Source organism: Macaca nemestrina, chromosome 17 (assembly GCF_043159975.1).
Source record: "Macaca nemestrina isolate mMacNem1 chromosome 17, mMacNem.hap1, whole genome shotgun sequence".
NCBI lineage: Eukaryota > Metazoa > Chordata > Mammalia > Primates > Cercopithecidae > Macaca > Macaca nemestrina.
In genome coordinates, this window is record NC_092141.1 from 66,903,513 (window position 1) to 66,915,947 (window position 12,435).

Genomic DNA, 12,435 nt, shown 5'->3' on the forward strand with positions numbered 1-12,435 from the left:
GTAAGTGTCAAATACACATGGGATTTTGAAGACAGGATGAGTACAACTCTCACAATTTTTTTTTTCCTTTTTTTTTTCTTTTTTCTGACGGAGGTTCCGCTCTTGTTACCCAGGCTGGAGTCCAATGGCGCGATCTGGGCTCACCGCACCCTCCGCCTCCCGGGTTCAGGCGATTCTCCTGCCTCAGCCTCCCGAGTAGCTGGGACTACAGGCATGCGCCACCACGCCCGGCTAAGTTTGTACTTTTAGTACAGACGGGCTTTCTCCATGTTGGTCAGGCTGGTCTCCAACTCCCTACCTCTGGTGATCTGCCCAGCTGCCGCCTCCCAAAGTGTTGGGATTACAGGCGTGAGCCACCGCGCCCGGGTTTTTTGTTGCTGTTTGTTTGTTTTTGTTTTGTTTTGTTTTGTTTTGTTTTGTCTTGTGTTTTCTTGAGACAAAGTCTTGCTCTGTCACTCAGCCTGGAGTGCAGTGGCACGATCTCAGCTCAGTGCAGCCTCTACCTCCCGGGTTCCAGCGATTCTCCTGCGTCAGCCTCCCGGGTAACTGGGATTACAGGTGTAGGCCACCACGCCTGGCTGATTTTTGTATTTTTTCCGGGGCTTTCGCCACGTTGGCCAGGCTGGTCTCGAGCTCCTGACCTCAGGCGATCCGCCCGCCTGGGCCTCCCAAAGCGCTGGGATCACAGATGTAAGCCACCGCACCGGGCTCTTTAATTCTGTCTTTATTTTCTGAGATAAGAGTCTCGCTCGAATGCTCAGGTTGGACTGGAATGGCGTGATCTAGGCTCGCTGAAACTTCCGCCGCCCGGGTTCAAGCGATTCTCCTGTCTCAGCCTCCCGAGTAGCTGGGATTATGGACGCACAGCACCACGCCCGGCTAATTTTTGTGGTCTTTGTGTCTTCTGTCTTCTGCTCTTCAGTACTGCATAGAGCCGCAGAAGACTAGTGAGTCGAACAAACGGCCCCTCTTGCAGCAGTTGTTGATCACAGGGCTGCCCCTGCTACTCATCCTGTGTCTCTCCTCCAAATCCCCCCTCCTCCTCAGCTATCACCTCTGCCGATGCTGGTGGTTTCCCTGGGTACCGTGAACCAAACTCTCATCCCTGAGGGGCCGAGGCTCGCCGTGGCCACGCCCTTCTCAAGTCAGGGTTCCCGCACATTCACAGTTACAGGTGGCCCTGGGAGCAACACCTGGCACCCAAACAGATCACCAGAGTCCACACGTAGTCCACCTGCCCTCCCTGCATGAGATCAGCTCTTCCTCCTCCCGATGATAGATCAGGGTCAATGATCCCTGCCAAGATGGCCACTGCTCCAGCCTGCTGCTCCAACCTGTCCAGCCGCAGCTGTAGCCTGAAGGCTTCAAGTTCAATGGGACCCTCTCCCGCTTTCTACAAACTGGTTCCTTTATTTTTATGTTTATTGATTTGGGATGGGGTCTGGCTCTGTCACCCAGGCTGGAGTGCAGCGGTGCAGTCACTGCTCAGTGCAGCACCCACCTCCCAGCCTCCATCCATCCTCCTGCCTCAGCCTCTGGAATAGCTGGGGTGCAGATACGCCCCAGCCCGAACAGGGTTTCACTAGGTTGCCTGGGCTCTTTCTTTTTGTGTGTTTGTTTGTTTGTTTGTTTCGAGACGGGGCTCCGGCTCTGCAGCCGGGGCTGCAGTGCAATGGTGTGATCTCACCTCACCTCGCTGCGGCCTTCCGGGCTCCGGCGATCCTCCCAGTGTGCCCGGCCTGAAGACCGCCTTCAGAGAAAGAAGCAGGGGGAGTTTTGCGGAGGACAGACAAGATTTCTGGAGTTTGGAAAGGGTGAGAGATTGGGCCAGCAAAAGGAACATTCCGATCTTTATGTTGGGATGCAATTTATAGATACAGGGATGAGACCCAAAAGAGCCGGCAGAGATTTGTCATCACGGTTGCAAGGCAACTGCCGGTGGCTGATCCCGTAAACGATGTGCATACCTAGAACGGAGCCTACAGATGCATCAAGCATGAACGGCGGAGCCACGATGCTTGGACTCGAGTTCTGCTCCTGTGCGTTCCCCGATACATGGCTTATATTACCTGCACCGCAGTTTTTCCTGGGCAAACACGGAAGCGTGTCGCCGGTGCGTTGGCACCTGCCTTCAAGTGCCAGCTACTCAGCGGGCCGAAGAGGAAGAAGTTCCTACTAGAAGGACACATGGACACGTATGTTGATTTACAGTAGCAAAGACTTGGAACCAACTCGAATGCCCATCAACGATAGGCTGGATAAGGAAAACGTGGCACGTATACACCATGGAATTACTAGGCAGCCATAAAAAAGGATGAGTTCATGTCCTTCATTCTCAGCAGACCGACACAGGAACCGAAACCCAAACACCGCACGTTCTCACTCCTAAGTGGGAGTTGAACGGTGAGAACACATGGACACAGGAAGGGGAACATCACACACCGGGCCCTGGCGGGGCGTGGGGTGCAAGGGGAGAGAGAGCATTCGAACAAATACCCAACGCATGCAGGGCTTCAAACCTAGATGACTGGTTGATAGGTGCAGCAGAGCACCGTGGCACACGTACACCTATGTTCCAAACGTGCACGTCCTGCACATGTACCCCAGAACTTGTGGGGGGGCGGAGGGGGGATACCAAAAAGGAGGGGGGGAGACAGAGAGAGAGAGAGAGACAGAGAGAGAGAGAGAGAGAGACAGTGAGAGAGAGAGAGAGAGAGGAAGGAAGGGAGTGAGTTCAATTCCGGGTGGATCCCATTCCCTTAAAAGGTCACCACCACTCGACTGCCAAGCTGAGATCTAACGACCTCCAAGGGAGTAGTCAGTCGGCTGCGGGGGGGTCGTAGCCTTCCCAAAGCGCTGCCGTCACAGCGTAAATGGAAGCGTGCCGCAAGGCCTACCGTCTGCCGCCCGCAGGTCAGAAACCCCACGGTACTCCAACGAGCAGTTGAGCCGAGCCGGCAAGACGGCGTATCACAGACGCTTGGCGTGCAAGCCGCCCCGCCCATGCTCTCTTTCTCTCTCTCTCGCCCCTTCTACTTTTAGCAAACGCGTTGTATCCCCGGAGGGGGTGCACCGTTCCTGGAGGTACTGCAATACCAGGTCGATGCGTGGAGTGGACGGAGCAAGCTCCTATTCCATCTCCCTGCTCCAAAAATCCATTTAATATATTGTCCTCGGATAGAGGACGTATCAGATATTAAACTGATAAGAACAGATACTACACTTGATCTTAGCCAAAAGGCCGAGAAGCGATGCCGTCGCCTTCGCGCCCGCCGTCACCGTCCCACTCTCATCCACATTCAAGTCGCGGTGAGAGCCCCACCCGCGCTCCTTGCCCCATCCCCTCTGTCTCGTCCACCCCACTATGGACGCCGTTACACACTCGGGCTCATTTCTTATTCTCCACCTTTGAAAAGGGAAATCTTACACCCGTGCTTGGATCCGGCGTTCCCGGGCTTTCATTTCCAATTTGCATACCCCGCCCTTTCACGGAGGGCGCGGCCTCCGCGGTTGACTCCGCCCCCGGGGCGGGGCCGCCTCTGCCTCGGGGAGCCGGGGCTCCGCTGGGGGCGACTTCCTGGTTTGTACCCAGCCAGCGCGAAGACAGAACCGAAGGAGACTGGGGGCGAAGGCGAGAGGGGTCTGTGGAAGAGACCGCTCGGCGGAGAGCGGTCCACCTTTTCCTGGAGAAAGACGAGGTCCCAGGGCAGGAGCCCGGGCGGCGCCGGGCCTTTACTTCGTCACCAGCGGGCGGGGAGACCGGCCTCGTACCCGCCGGACGAGGGGCCCATTCCGAGTCAGGGAAGCCGAAGGCCTGGAGGCGCTTCCGGGAGCAGGGGCTGGAGTTCCTCTGCCGGGCGGGAGGCTGACACCAGACACCCGGCAGAGGGAGGCGGCGCGTGGATGGCGAGGGCCCGGCAAGGATTCTCCCCAGCCCCTGTGCCTGCGTCTCCTGTGGCTTCTGTGCACGGACCGTGTCCTGTGCTGTGCAGGGAAAGCTGCCTCTCTGCCCGGGACGTGGATTCCTTTCACCTCCTCCTCGCCTGGCTACTCCTGACGCAGGTTGTCAGGACTCCGCTTGGGTGTCACCCGTCCAGGAAGCCTCCCTTAATTAAGGGCCCTGGGCACTCACCCCATACGTGACTAGCAGCCCTCCTATGTATTTCGTCGCACCCCCGTTGTTTATATCAACTATTCCACTCACCACCCTTCTGGGCAATCCTTTATCTCCCCCTCTGAAATCCCATCACTGAGGGCTGGGACCCCTCCCCAGTACTTATCCCCGTTTGCCGGCGCTAGTCTGGTGCCTGGCGTGTGGAAGGCGCTCAGTAAACGTTTGTGGAGCGAAGAAACGACGCAAACGTGATGAGCACGACAGCCCGAAACAGAGAAGACGCAGTTAGGAGGTTACTGGCCCCGCGCGGGGGTAAAGGGGGAAGGTCGGGCTCGGGGTGGCAGGACACCAGAGGGCAGGGGTGACTGCCGGGGTGCTCTTGCGGGAGGATGGGCGTCAAGGCCCCCGGCAAGGTTGCGATAAAGTTTCTCTCCGAGGCACAGACTGCCGCCTGCGGGGTCAGCATTTACCTCTCCCTTCCTCCTTCCTAACCCAACTTCGGCGGAGAGCTGAGGGCTGAGGGCTTTAGGCGCATTATCTCGAATGTTGGTCAATTCTAATGGTTCTGTGTTGTAAGTTTAAAATACACATGGGATTTAGAAAACAATATAAAATGATTAAAACTCTCAAAAATAAATTTTATGTTGTTTACTATTGTTTTCCTTTTTGACAGCGACTCACCCGTTTGCCCAGGTTAGAGTGTAGTTGAGGGATTCCAGTTCACTGAAACCTTCCACTCCTGAGCTCAAGCAATTCTCCTCCCTCAGCCTCCCACCATGCCTGGCTAATTTTATCTTTATATGTGACATATATGTGTATATATTGTATGTATACATATATATACGTATATCATATATATATATATATATATATATATATATTGGTTTTTTCAAATGGATTGTTGCTCTGTCGCCCTGGCTGGAGTGCAATGGCGCAGTTTTGGCTCACTGCCATCTCTGCCTACCGGTTTCAAGTTATTCTCCTCCCTCAGCCTTCTTGGTAGCTAGGATAACAGGCGCCCACCACCACGCCCTGATAATGTTTTTGCATTCTTAATAGAGATGGGCTTTCACCATGTTGGTCAGGCTGGTCTCGAACTCCTGACCCTAGGTGATCCACTCGCCTCAGCCTCCCAAAGTGTTGGGATTATGGACCTGAGCCACTGTGCCCGGCCTTTTTGGTTTGTTTTCGTTTTGTTTTTTTGAGACAGTTTTGCTGTTGCTGCCCAGACTGGAGCGCAATGGAGCCATCTCAGCTCACCGCATCCTCCACCTTCTGGGTTTCCGTGATTCTCCTGCCTCAGCCTTCCCAGTAGCTGGGATTATAGGCATGGGCCACTATGCCCGGCTGATTTTGTATTTCTATGAGATATGGGGTTTCTATATGTTGGTCAGGCTGGTCTCAAACTCCCGACCTCAGGTGATCTGCCCGCCTCAGCCTCCCAAAGTGTTGAGATTACATGCGTGGGCCACTGCACCTGGCCTATTTTTTTTTTCTTTTTTTTTTTTAGATATAGCCATGCTCTGTGGCCCAGGGTGGAGTTCAGTGATGAGATCTCGGCTCATTGCAAATTCTGCCTCCCGGGTTCAAATGATTCTGGTGCCACAGCCTCTTTAATAGCTGGGGACGCAGGAACAGGTCACCACACCCATCCAATTCTTGTATTTTTAGTACAGATTGGGTTTCACCTTGTTGGCCAGGCTGGTCCGGAACTGCTGACCTCAAGTGATCCATCCACCTCGGCCTCCCAAAGTGCTGAGATGACAATCATGAGCCACTGTACCCATACTAAGATTTTTTTGCTTTTTGTTTTTTGAGACAGAGTCTCGCTCTGTCGCCCAGGCTGCAGTGCAGTGGCGCGATCTTGGCTCACTGCAAGCTCCGCCTCCTGGGCCCACGCCATTCTCCTGCCTCAGCCTCCCGAGTAGCTGGGACAACAGGCGCCCGCCACCACGCCCAGCTAATTTTTTTTTTATTTTTAGTAGAGACGGTGTTTCACTGTGTTAGCCAGGATGGTCTCGATCTCCTGACCTTGTGATCCGCCCGCCTCGGCCTCCCAAAGTGCTGGGATTACAGGCGTGAGCCTTTTTTTTTTTTTTTTTTGAGACGGAATTTCACTCTTGTTGCCCAGTCTGAAGTACGATGGGGCGATCTGGGCTCATTTCAACCTCCGCCTCCCAGTTTCAAGCGATTCTCTTGCCACAACCTCTCGAGTAGCTAGGATTATAGGTGCGGGTCACCAGACCCAGTTAATTCATGTATTTTTAGTACTGGTTGGCTTTCATCTTGTTGGTTAGGCTGGTCTTGAACTCCTGACCTCAAGTGATCCACCTGCCTCGGCCTGCCAACATGCTGGGATTACAGTCCTGAACCACTGTTCCCGAACTAAGTGTTTTATTTATTTATTTTTTTGTGAGACAGAGTCTTGCTGTGTCACGTAGGCTGGCATGTAGTGGTGTGATCTCGGCTCACTGCAACCTCTGCCTCCCGGGTTCACACAATTCTGCTGCCTCAGCCTCCCGAGTAGCTGGGATTACAGGCACGTGCCACCATGCATGGCTAATTTTTTCTATTTATAGTAGAGATGTGGTTTCACCATGTTGGCCAGGCTGGTCTCTAACTCCTGACCTCCTGCCTGGGCCTCCCAAAGTGCTGGGCTTACGGTCATGAGCCACTGCGCCTGACCCGTTTTTTAATTCTTATGGAGACACGGTCTTCCTATGTTGCCTAGTTTTGCCTGGAACTCTTGGCCTCAAGTGATACTCCTGCCCCGGCCTTCCAAAGCTGTTCGTTACCTGTCGAAGTGATATTTTGTATATGCTGAGTTGAATGAAATTAGACTTAATTTCCTTGTTTGTTCTTATTTTATTTCAAAAATACGGCTACTGCAACATTTAAAGTTACATGTGAGGTTCATATTTCTAGGGAACAGCACTGTGTAGAGTGACACTCAGAGAGGCTAAGCAACTTGCCTAAAAGGAAGCAAGGTCAGCATTTGAACCCAAGCCACCTGTTAACCATATGCAGTCTCATGGTTTGCAATCGTAGCGTGGGCATAAGGATCACACCTCTCTGATTTGGGTAGTTGGGAAGCTTCTTGTGGAAATGCCAGGCCTAGAGGAAGGAAAGCCTTATGTGTGCACTAGGGAAAATCACTTCTCATCTGTCAAATAGAGGTAATATCCTTTCTATAGTGCTGCAAAGGAGAGTCTCTGCTTTGCCCCTGTTATTAAAAGCTAAAGATGCCATATCCGAAAGCTGTTTCGTAGGAGTCTAGGGACACATAGCCACATAGTGGGTTTTTTTTTTCTTTTTTCCTTTTTTTTTTTTTTTTTTTTTGAGACAGAGTCTTGCTCTGTCTCCCAGGCTGGAGTACAATGGCGCAATCTGGGCTCACTGTAACCTCCACCTCATGGGTTCAAGCAATTCCCCTGCCTCAGCCTCCCAAGTAGCTGGGATTACAGGCACTTGTCACCACGCCCGGCTAATTTTTGTATTTTTAATAGAGACGGGGTTTCGCCATGTTGGCCAGGCTGGTCTTGAACTCCTGACCTCAAGTGATCCACCGCCTCAGCCTCCCAAAGTGCTGTGATTACAGGCTTCAGCCACCACACCGGCTCCCACAGCTGCTTTTTTTTTTTTTTTTTTTTTTTTTTTTTTGAGACAGAGTCTCGCTCTGTCACCCAGGCTGGAGTGCAGTGGCCGGATCTCAGCTCACTACAAGCTCTGCCTCCCAGGTTTACGCCATTCTCCTGCCTCAGCCTCCCAAATAGCTGGGACTACAGGCGCCCGCCACCTCGCCCGGCTAGTTTTTTGTATTTTTAGTAGAGACGGGGTTTCACCGTGTTAGCCAGGCTGGTCTCGATCTCCTGACCTCGTGATCCGCCCGTCTCGGCCTCCCAAAGTGCTGGGATTACAGGCTTGAGCCACCGTGCCCGGCCTCCACAGCTGCTTTTTGTAGTTTCCTGTGGATATCAGGGGCAGACTGGGTTATACAATATCCTCCCAAAAGGGTTTGTCCTTTCTTTGAGGCAGGATCAGTGATATACTTCCTAATTCCTTCAACTAAATGCCCTCGAAATAAAGCTGGATTCTCATCTTTATCCTGAGAATCTTCCTTAACCTGTTCATAGTTAATAGGCTTTTTCATCCATTTCTTCATCCCTTCCAACAAACAAGTGACCATATGATCTCTCCTCCCCAAGTCCTCACTGCCCCTTTGATAGTTCCACTCTGCATCTTGATCTAGAACTGCTATACTTCCTGCCTGATATATCATATGGTTCGGGTCGCGAGCCAATACCTCATCTGCATGGGTCCTAGCTGTCCCCAAAATGCATTGTTTCTCTTCCACTGTACAACACAGAGACAACAAAACATGCGGATCCTACCAAGTTAAACTATAGGTCAGAGTTGATTTCTCAAACCTATCTATAAATTGTCCTGGATCTTCAGAGAAATTACCAACCTTCTCTACATATAGAGGCAAATCAGACGTAGAAAAGGGAACATGTACTCTCACAGTGCCCTCTTCCCAGTTTGCCACTTCTCTAAGTGGACAAAGATTTCCCCTTGGAGGTTGATAGGATGATAGGAGGCCCCACTATGAGTAGTACTCGCTGGGTTGAGTTCCGTGGGGAGTGGTAGGTATAGAGTGGGACTAGCTGGGTAAGGAGAAGGGACGAAGGGTTCTCAGAAACTTTCAGGTGGACTAGAGGGAGAAAGAACTGATACATCTGAACCTTCGGAACTGACAGAAGGAGGTTCTGCTCCACCCAAAAATGCCCGCTGAACCACGGCGGGGCTTGCATTAAAGGATCACCTAGTATGTCTAGATCTTTTTCTTCTTTTCCTCTCATCAAACATGATTCACATTATCCAAATAACATAAGTGAGCTGAGCCATGAATCTTAGATAAACCACAACATGGACTTCGACAAAAATGTCAAATAAGGCACAATAAATGAAGAGGATTTAGATAAGAACAACCAGAGCAAGCAATAGCAGCAGTATGGATTGGAAAAGCAAAGCGAAGCCGGTTTGCCCGAACCCAGGAAAGGGAAGTTTTTTTTGTTTTTGTTTTGAGACAGTCTCGCTCTGTTGTTAAGGCTGCTGGAGTGCAGTGGTGCAATCTCGGCTCACTGCAAACTCCGCCTCCCAGGTTCAAGCGATTCTCCTGCCTCGGCCTCCCAAGAAGCCGGGATTACAGACGTGCACCACCACACCCGAGTAGTGTTTGTATTTTTAGTAGAGACGGGGTTTCACCGTGTTAGACAGGACGGTCTTGAACTCCTGACTTCAGGTGATTGGCCCACCTCAGCCTCCCAAAGTGCTGGGATTACAGGCGTGAGACCCCGCACTTGGCCATGAAGGAGCTTTTTTAGTGTGCAAAATGAAACAAAACAGCAAGGAGAAAAGTCCCCTGATTTCCATCGTAATGCTTCTCAATCACACTTAGCATAGCAGCAACAAAACAGAACCATATCTATCTAATCTTATTGCTCATAGTTGTTAAATACCAAATCTCAATCAGCAATTTTAGAGACGGATCCTCCAATGCTTGTTGTTCTCAGTGTTTCACAAGCAAACGGAGAGAAATCGGGAAGGACACAGGAGAAGAATAAGGTAAAATCCCTAAGACCAGTTAAATGAAGTCTCCTGCAAATGACAGTGAAACGGAGACAGCAACCAAGACAAGGAGGACGAGGCAGATTAATACCAAGAGCATAGCTTGCGGTGTGAAACCTATTTTTTAGCCGAGAGGGACTTCACTGAGGGGCCTCTAACCCCCTAAATCTTAGAAGGGACTCTAACCCTCCTAGGTTGGGCCTCTAACCCGAGGTCAAGCATCCTTGCCTTTTATTAAGAGGGGCCTCTAACCCACTCTCTTTTAGGAAAGACTCTAACTCCACTAAGTTGGGTCTCTAACCCAATCCCATTCTTTACCCGGGCACTCCACCCCTTACCCAAAGTCGTCCAATCAGTGCTGCAATCTACTTCCTTTGGGTTGGGTGAGTTTCTTCAGTATCCTCCCTTCCGTCGTTCGCCAGAAATATGTTATAGGGCCCCAACACTTACCCAAAGCACTACCGTCCCATCTGTGGTCGCCAGAAATATGTCACAGGAAAAGGGCCCCGATCCAGACCCCAAGAGAGGGTTCTTGGATCTCGCGCAAGAAATAATTCAGGGCAAGTCCGCGGTGCAAAATAAAAGCAAGTTTATTAAGAAAGTAAAGTGAAACAACAGCTACTCCAAAGACAGAGTAGGACGTTCCCGAAACTAAGAGACGGAACGTATCCACCCTAGGTACAATGCGTGTACACATGGGGAGAGGTGCTCTGCTACAAGGGTTTGTGATAAAGGATTAATTTTAATTATTATATTGTGCAAGAATCCCTATTACTATCTTTAAAGCAAAATTAGGAACGTCTTTGTTCTCCAGATATCCAGCTATCTGGACACTCGGGTCTCCTTAGTAAACATTAATTTGTTCCCTTAACCGTAAACATCTGACAGCTAGGAATATCCTTCAGAGAATGCACGCCCGTAAATCCCGGCCTCATTTTTCTAGCCCTCACTCAAAATGGGGTCGCTTCGGGTTCCAACGCCTCTGACAGTCATACTACATATGACTCAGCCACGTTGATGGAAAAAGTAGACTGGATAGTGACGTACCCGCAGAAAACGAGTGCAACATCTGTCATACAGATCTGACTGCAGTCAGATTCTGCACAGTTAAGTGGAGGCGGCAAACTTGAATGCAACCATCTTCCTACCGCATCCCACAAAGCCACGTAAATCGAAAAGCAGTCCGGCTCTGGATAGTGAAACACATGCGGCAAACTTGAATAGAAAAATGTTTAGACTGCCTTGGATGGAGACACGTAAATGAAAAAGCAGTCCCACTCGGGATAGTGAAGTACGGGCGCTGAACTTAAATGGAACAATCTGCATACTGTATGTGAGTAAACCAAGTAATAGCAAAGAGCAGTCAGATTACGGAGAATGATGGAGACCGATGTGAGTGCAGTAATCTTTAGCTCAATGATCGTCACGCCGCAACCAAGTGAAACCGAAAGCAACTAAGCTCTCCAAAGCACAGGCGGCCAATGTAAAAACAGAGGCGGCGTTGTGAGCCTTATGGCGTAAAGGGCGTGAAGCAGGTTCGGAGACTGTCGATGTGAGCCTTAATAGTGTAAATGGCGTAAAGCAGGCTCTGGGACTGTCGATGCGAGCCTTATGGCGTAAACGGCGTTGGGACTGTCCAGGCGAGCCTTAGGGCGTAAACGGCGTTGTGAGCTTTACGGCACAAACGGTGTAAAACAGGCTCGAAGACTGTTGATGTGAGCCTTACGGCGTAAATGGCGTAAAACAGGCTCGAAGACTGTCGACGTGAGCCTTACGGCGTTTATCGCGTAGAGGGCGTTGGGAGGATGATGGCCTTTATGGCGTAAAGGGCGTTGGGAGCCTTAGAGCGTAAATGGCGTAAAGCAGGCTCTGGGACTGTCGATGCGAGCCTATGGCCTACGCGGCGTTGTGAGCCTTACGGCACAAACGGCGTAAAACAGGCTCGAAGACAGTCGACGTGAGCCTTACGGCGTTTATGGCGCAGGAGGCGTTGGGGGGATGATGGCGTTTATGGCGTAAAGGGCGTTGGGAGCCTTAGAGCGTAAATGGCATAAAGCAGGCTCTGGGACCGTCGATGCGAGCCTATGGCGTACGCGGCGTTGTGAGCCTTACGGCACAAACGGCGTGAAACAGGCTCGAAGACTGTCCACGAGAGCCTTACGGCGTTTATGGCGCAGAAGGCGTTCGGGGGCGAGGAAGATGATGGCGTTTATGGGGTAAAGGGCGTTGGGAACCTTACAGCGTAAATGGCGTCAGAGCAGGCTCCGTAGAATTGAACCTATCGTCCACTGCACTCCTTCTCCACACATCCTCAGCTCAGGGTGACAGATATCACCCTCAATAACTCTCTCTCCTACGTTGAAACTGTGTATCTTTATCCAAATTTTAAAACTTGCCTGAGTAATATTGTTACTATTTCGGAGGACATTCACTTTCCTTTTTTGCTCCCATAACTCCCGAGAGAAACAGCCATTTAAAATTTGCACGCCCCGCCCCAGACGCGCCGTGCCCTGCCTGCCAACTGCTGAACAGAAAAGAGCCTGTAAATCACTGGGATCTTGGGAACGCTCCTTCGGCTTCATTGCCCTTCAGGAGGAAAAACCCAGAACGAAAAAGACACGAAGAACTCTATGGGGCTATTCTTTCCTCCCCCTCCCTCCTCCCCTCCCCTCTCCCTCCCTCCTTCTTCCCTT

At 51.2% G+C, this 12,435-nt stretch overlaps 1 non-coding gene across 1 annotated transcript; it reads right to left on the reverse strand.

Moving 5' to 3' along the window:
* Positions 1–3,062: 3,062 nt before the first annotated feature.
* On the reverse strand, positions 3,063–3,253 carry LOC139359713 (U2 spliceosomal RNA). Its single transcript, XR_011616080.1, has one exon. It is a non-coding gene; the product is annotated as a U2 spliceosomal RNA (small nuclear RNA).
* Positions 3,254–12,435: the final 9,182 nt, after the last annotated feature.